Below are 5,532 nucleotides of genomic sequence, written 5' to 3' on the forward strand. Positions count from 1 at the left end.
GCTGTCACTGTAACTTCTGTTAGTTTGCAGATTAAGTAATGTGTGTTTATTCAATGATAATTTCATTTTTATAGGGAAGAAAACGCAGTAAGCCTCATAAAGCAGTTTCAGGTAGGATTCCAGTCTTCTTAACATGAATATTACACCAATCCTTTCCTTTCATTATGGGAAGGGCACCAGGTATTTACCCTGGCTCACAAATGAGCTTCCACACATGGTAACAAAGTGGTAGCTGGCATTAGGAACGGGGTCCTGCAGCTCTTTCTCAGCGGCTGTGCCAGGGCATGGGGCTGTTGGCTGATTCTGCCAGCGATGGGCACTGCTGCAGGCCTGGCATGGAGCACACGGAGCAAGCAGGGAGGAAACAACTGAAGGTGAGTGGCAGTCAGGAAGGAAAATGTTGCATTTCAATAGGTTCGCCAGTAATTCTGCAGCAAGGTGAGATCTGAATTTGTTACTAGGTTGTCGGTTTTCATGAAAACTCATTGCTTGCAGTCCTGGTTCAGCTGCCTTGTATATGCTACCTGAGGCACCTGCTGCTTGTGAGAGATGAGAACAGTGCCAGTTCTTCTTGTCAGCTGCCTCCCACCTAGACACAGATTATTTTCAAAATTAGAACCTTCATTAAAAGTAGATTTTGTTACCAAATAGTTCTTATTTCAGTTTTCCACTAGGAAGCACAAAGACTTCTGGAAATGTGGTACAACAGCAGGGCTGTTGCCTCCGAGCGAGAAGACTCAGCGATCTCTGTGCTCATAGCACTGCCGTCCTGCTATTCGGATCCTTTCAAGTGCCAAAAGTGATTTTCTTTCTGGCAACAGACCAAGAGCATAAATGAGGTAGTGACAGCACGTCCCCAGATACCTGCTGCAGGAGGAGAGGCGACTACTTCCCACCCTACCAGCTACCATCCTTCCTAAAAACCTGCGTAAGTTTTTTATTATTGTTCCTTTGAATAACCTACCCTATTTCTACCACTGGTATTTTGCTAGTCCATGTCCGATAAGCACGTTCGCTGTTCCTGCACTCGATTCTGCCTGTTCACAGCTGTCAGCACTGCAGTTTTTCCCAGGTTTAACTGAGCCGTGGCTGCCTGCTCCTCTCTTCTTGCTGACCCCCAAGGTTTGTGCCCACGAAGCGTGGATCTAGAGCTCACCCCAGCCCAATGAGCAGAACTGAGCCGCCCTCCTTGGCACGCCGCGCTTGTTGGAAGCTCAGCACGTGGCAACCTCCAGCTCAGGGCTTTTCTCTCCTGGCCGTGGCAGCCAGGGGCTGCCCAGGGGAGTGGCTTGGCAGAGAGCAGCTCCAGATGCGGCTCTCGGCACCGCTTTCCCAGGAGAGCCGGCCAGCCCCTGCGGAGGCTCCTGCCTTGCCTTGCCTTGCTGGCAGCTGTCAGAGCACGCTGTTGGGCAGGGGCTTGGCTGCTGGCAGCCCTGCCTTGGGTCCCTGCCTGGCTCTGCGTGGCAGCATGCGATGCATTTGGGTTGCTCGTGGGCCGTGTGTGCTCCCAGCAGCAGCGTGTCGCGTCCGTAGGTCCTGCACTGCGGGAACCCAACAGCGAAGGCAGGCTGCAAGCAAACATCAGGACTTTTGCTTTCATTTTACTGCCGTAGTGCTGCATTCCTTTGTTTTTTTTTTTTTTTGCCAAAGGGCTGCTGCTTCTCTGCATAAAGGCTCTCAACTCTTAGGTCTGTCAGCACAGACCTCGGTGCCCGTGCCTGGCCTCAGGAGCAGGCACAGCGCTATCTGCCTCAGGAGGCTTCCCTGGTAATTCTAGAACGCTTTGGGTTTTCCTAGGGGACTGGAGCTGAAGCAGTCGCAGTGTGTCCACAGCATTCCCCAGATACCAGCTTTTTGCATGCTCTGAGTATTTTCAAGCCACGGTAATTGCAGGCAGATAGCCGCCGTGATACAAGCCTGCCCCCCAAGCCTTGCTTTGTGGAGAAGTATTGTGAAACCCCACCCCGTCCTGTGATCGTTTCAACAAGGTGCTCAGGAAAAACCAGCTATCACCTTTCTGGGTAAGTTCAGCTCTCCCAGGTTTATTATGTACATCTCAACTTTGGCACAGTGTCAGAGAACCAGCAGCTATTGAAGATAAGATCATGAATAGTTAATGTTCTCAGTTACCCAAGCATATTTAAAAATTAACACTGCAGCCTGGTGCTGATGAGATTAAAAAAACTGGGTCATCAAAGAGAGGAAAAAACAGAAAACAATTGCATCTACCCTCAGGCTTCGCTAACGACTTGAGTTTTCGTGGAAGATCCTTTCCCTTCCTCGCTTTAATCCCTCAGTGGTTTGAAGCAGTGCAGGGTCCAGCTCAGAGCAGCTGAGGGTGCACCCAACCGGGGTCCCAGCTTTGCTCCCGGCTGGGATTTGCCTTCCACCAAATGAAGTGTTTTGGGCTGGGTGTTGGGAAAAGGCTCCTCACCGAGAGGGCGGCTGGGCGTACAGCAGGCTCCCTGGGGCTCAGCCTGGTGGAGTTCAGGAACTGTTTGAGCACCGCTCTCAGCTATAGGTTTGATTTATTTTTATTTTTTTTTATGTGGTCCTCCTCCTGTGTGGAGCCAGAAGCTGGATGCGATGATCCTTGAGGGTCCCTTCCAACTCAGGGTGTCGTAGGATTCTGAGCCCAGCCTTTTGTGTCCTTAGGGCACGTGCTGGGTAAGAGAAGAAGCGAGTAATGGAGCGGAAGGACAGGGCTCACCCCGTGCCTCTCCTGCCTGGTTTCCCTTCCTCTGGCACCCAGCTATTTCTGCATCTGCTCGGCGGCACGGAGCGGGTCAGGACAGGAGCTGGGATGAAACACAGCGCTGCGCAGAGCGGGCAGCCTCCGAGCAGGGCTTTTAATTAAGGGCCTGTTCTTCCTGCAGCTGGGAGGCAGACCCAGATCGGGATTCCTATTTGCAGGGAAATGGAGCGCTATTAAGGCCGCCGTTTATCTCATTTTCTCCCAATGAGAGGCTATCGATCCGCACCGTGAAGGGACTTACGCTGATTAAACCAAGCATTAAACCAAGCACAGGGGGCTGAGGCGCTCCGTGCGCCCTCGGAGCCGTCGCTGCTGCGAGGTCCAGGCCCCTGGCTCTGCTCCTAACCCCTCACACCAGCGGGCCACGGGGGCAGGAGGCAGAGGAGGGCTGAGGGAAGGGTTGAACTCCCTCCCCAGAGCTGTGACGCACGCCCCTGACGGCACGGAGCGCGGCTCTCGCTTCCAGCTCGGCTCTTGGCAAAGGCAGCTCATCTCCAAATGAGCTCCTTGTGCGTAACACAGGGTAACTGCTCCGCTCCTCGCTTTGAAGGTTCAATTTCATATTAGGTTTAATGTCTCTTCTGAAGGCTTAGACGTGTAATTCCTCCCAGCATTAAGAAAAATCTCCCCCGTCCTCGCTCTGATGTATCGCGGGGACCGCTCTGCCGGTTGGTGCAGGCGCATCCATCGAGCGGTGGGCTGTGATTTGTGACTCGCCAAAGGGGATTTCAGGATGCAGGAATAAATGTGCTCTGCTTGATTAATAGCTAATGGGCTGCTGAGAGCATCCCTGGCAGCACGCTTGGCTTAGGGAGGGACTGGCTGGACAGAGGCAGGAGCCGTTCTGCAGAGCAGGATGGATCCCTCTCTGAGAAATTTTAATTAACTTAAAACAAAAAACAAATGCCCAGGAAAGGGCCAGCCATTAGCTGCTTTTGCTTCCTGAAACTCATCCCCGCTAATTAAGCAGCGTGTCACTTCAAATGACCTTACAGATAACACAGCGCCGAATTTGCATTTAAATTAAAAAACATATTTTTAAAATAAAGGCTTCACGAAGCCCTGCTTGTTTGTGTTGCCAGGCACTCACGTGAGCAAATCCCAAACCTGGTTTGTACCCAGTGGCTTTGGGCTTGGCAGCGGCTCCCTGGGCTCGGGCAGGATCTGCCCTGGGAGCAGGCACCACGTGAGGGCACGGGGCAGCCCCTGCTCCTTGGGGCTGTAACGGGGAAGCTTTTGATGGAGCCTCTACTGATGGGAGCCTGGCATCCTCCTCGGGGCTGCTCCTCCTCAGGAAGGTGCTTCCCATGCAGGCAGTGCTCTCGAGGCTCCTGCCGTCCCTCGGGGTGGAACCCCAGGTTTTCCTACCTGTGCTGTGGTCGTCCTCCCCGTGCTCTCATCGCTACGGGGAGCCGTGGCGCTGGGCTGTGACTGTGCTGCTGCTTTGGCCAAGGGGTTTCTTGGCGTGGCTGCGTGCAGCTGGAGGCTGACAGCACCACTGGAGCATCTCTGTGTGCTGCTTTGCATGGGCAGGGCACTTTTCCAAGGCCTCCGAGTTGTATTTCTGCACTTTTTGTATTAATGCGGTTCATAAAATGCAGCCCATATTAAAAGGGGAGGGGGGTGTCTGGTTTTACTGGGGCCTCTCCGTTTCTCACCCTCATTTCTTAATTACAAGAATCGAGGCACAACAGAATCTTAATGAGATCTCGTCTGGCCTGAACCTCTCCGTGCTGTGTGGGTGCCACCCGTTGATCTGTGCTCCCTGGCAGCGGCAGTGCCCCGTGGATCTTCTCTGAGCCCTGCCGTGGCCAAGGGGCTGCTGCCAGCTGAGCAGGGTCCCCTCCCCACCACGGGCTTTGGTGCGTCCCTGCCCTGTTGGTGGTCCTCCCTCTGCTGCAGGTTTTGGGGGCTGGGGTGCTGTGGGGTGCTGTGGATCCTCGCAGGGTGCTGCAGGGTGCTGGCACGGCCTCGCAGAGCCCGACTCCTGGATGCGTTTCATTTCCCTCTCTTTCAATCCATCAGCTGTCCTTTGGCTCGTGCTCACCAAGGCTTCATGGTGGGCACGGAGCACTGCTTGCCTGCCCCACTCCTCCTGCTCTCCCTGCTGCAGCTCCCCAGTGGGTCCCCTCGGCCTCCCCAGCCCCAACACCTCCTCCTGGGGCGGCCAGCTCTACCTGGCCACCCACTCCTGTCCTGGCTGCCCTTTGCTCCTCCGCCGAGGCCTGACAGCTCTGATTTCTTTCTCCTGGTTAGGGAACATGAGGTTTTTGACAGCTGCCTTTGCCATTACTCTTCCCTTAATGCTGTTGTTGTTTTGTGTTACTGTCAAATCACATCTTATTAAAGTCCTTCCCATCCTGTCAGCAGCAGATGAGGAGCGCGAATGCCCACGTAATCTCCCGGCTCTGTCCGGGGAAATTGCTTTTTATTATTGATGGGGCAGCGCTGCCTTTGCAGGATGCGACTCGGCCACGTGCAGGAGCAGCAGCCCTGGGCCCTGCCGGTGCTGCGGCCACCCTGGCACAAGGTTCGTGTGCTCCTCGGGGTCAGCCTGGCCTTGGTTTTAGCAGTCGGGGAGCTGGGTGCTCCTGGCAGGCCTCTGGCCAACCTGGGAGCTGCCCCCTGTGGGAAGCGGCCTGATCCTGCCCGGAGCATCCCAGCTGCTCCCCCCAAACCCACAGAGAAGCTGGGCACTCACCTCCCTCTGCGCTCACCCCTTGCAGGTAGGGGAAGCAGCACCCGCAGGCGTGCACCAGCTCTGGCTCAGGCTGGAG

The sequence above is a fragment of the Aythya ferina genome, assembly GCF_964211825.1.
Source record: "Aythya ferina genome assembly, chromosome: 25".
In the NCBI taxonomy this organism is placed as follows: Eukaryota; Metazoa; Chordata; class Aves; order Anseriformes; family Anatidae; genus Aythya; species Aythya ferina.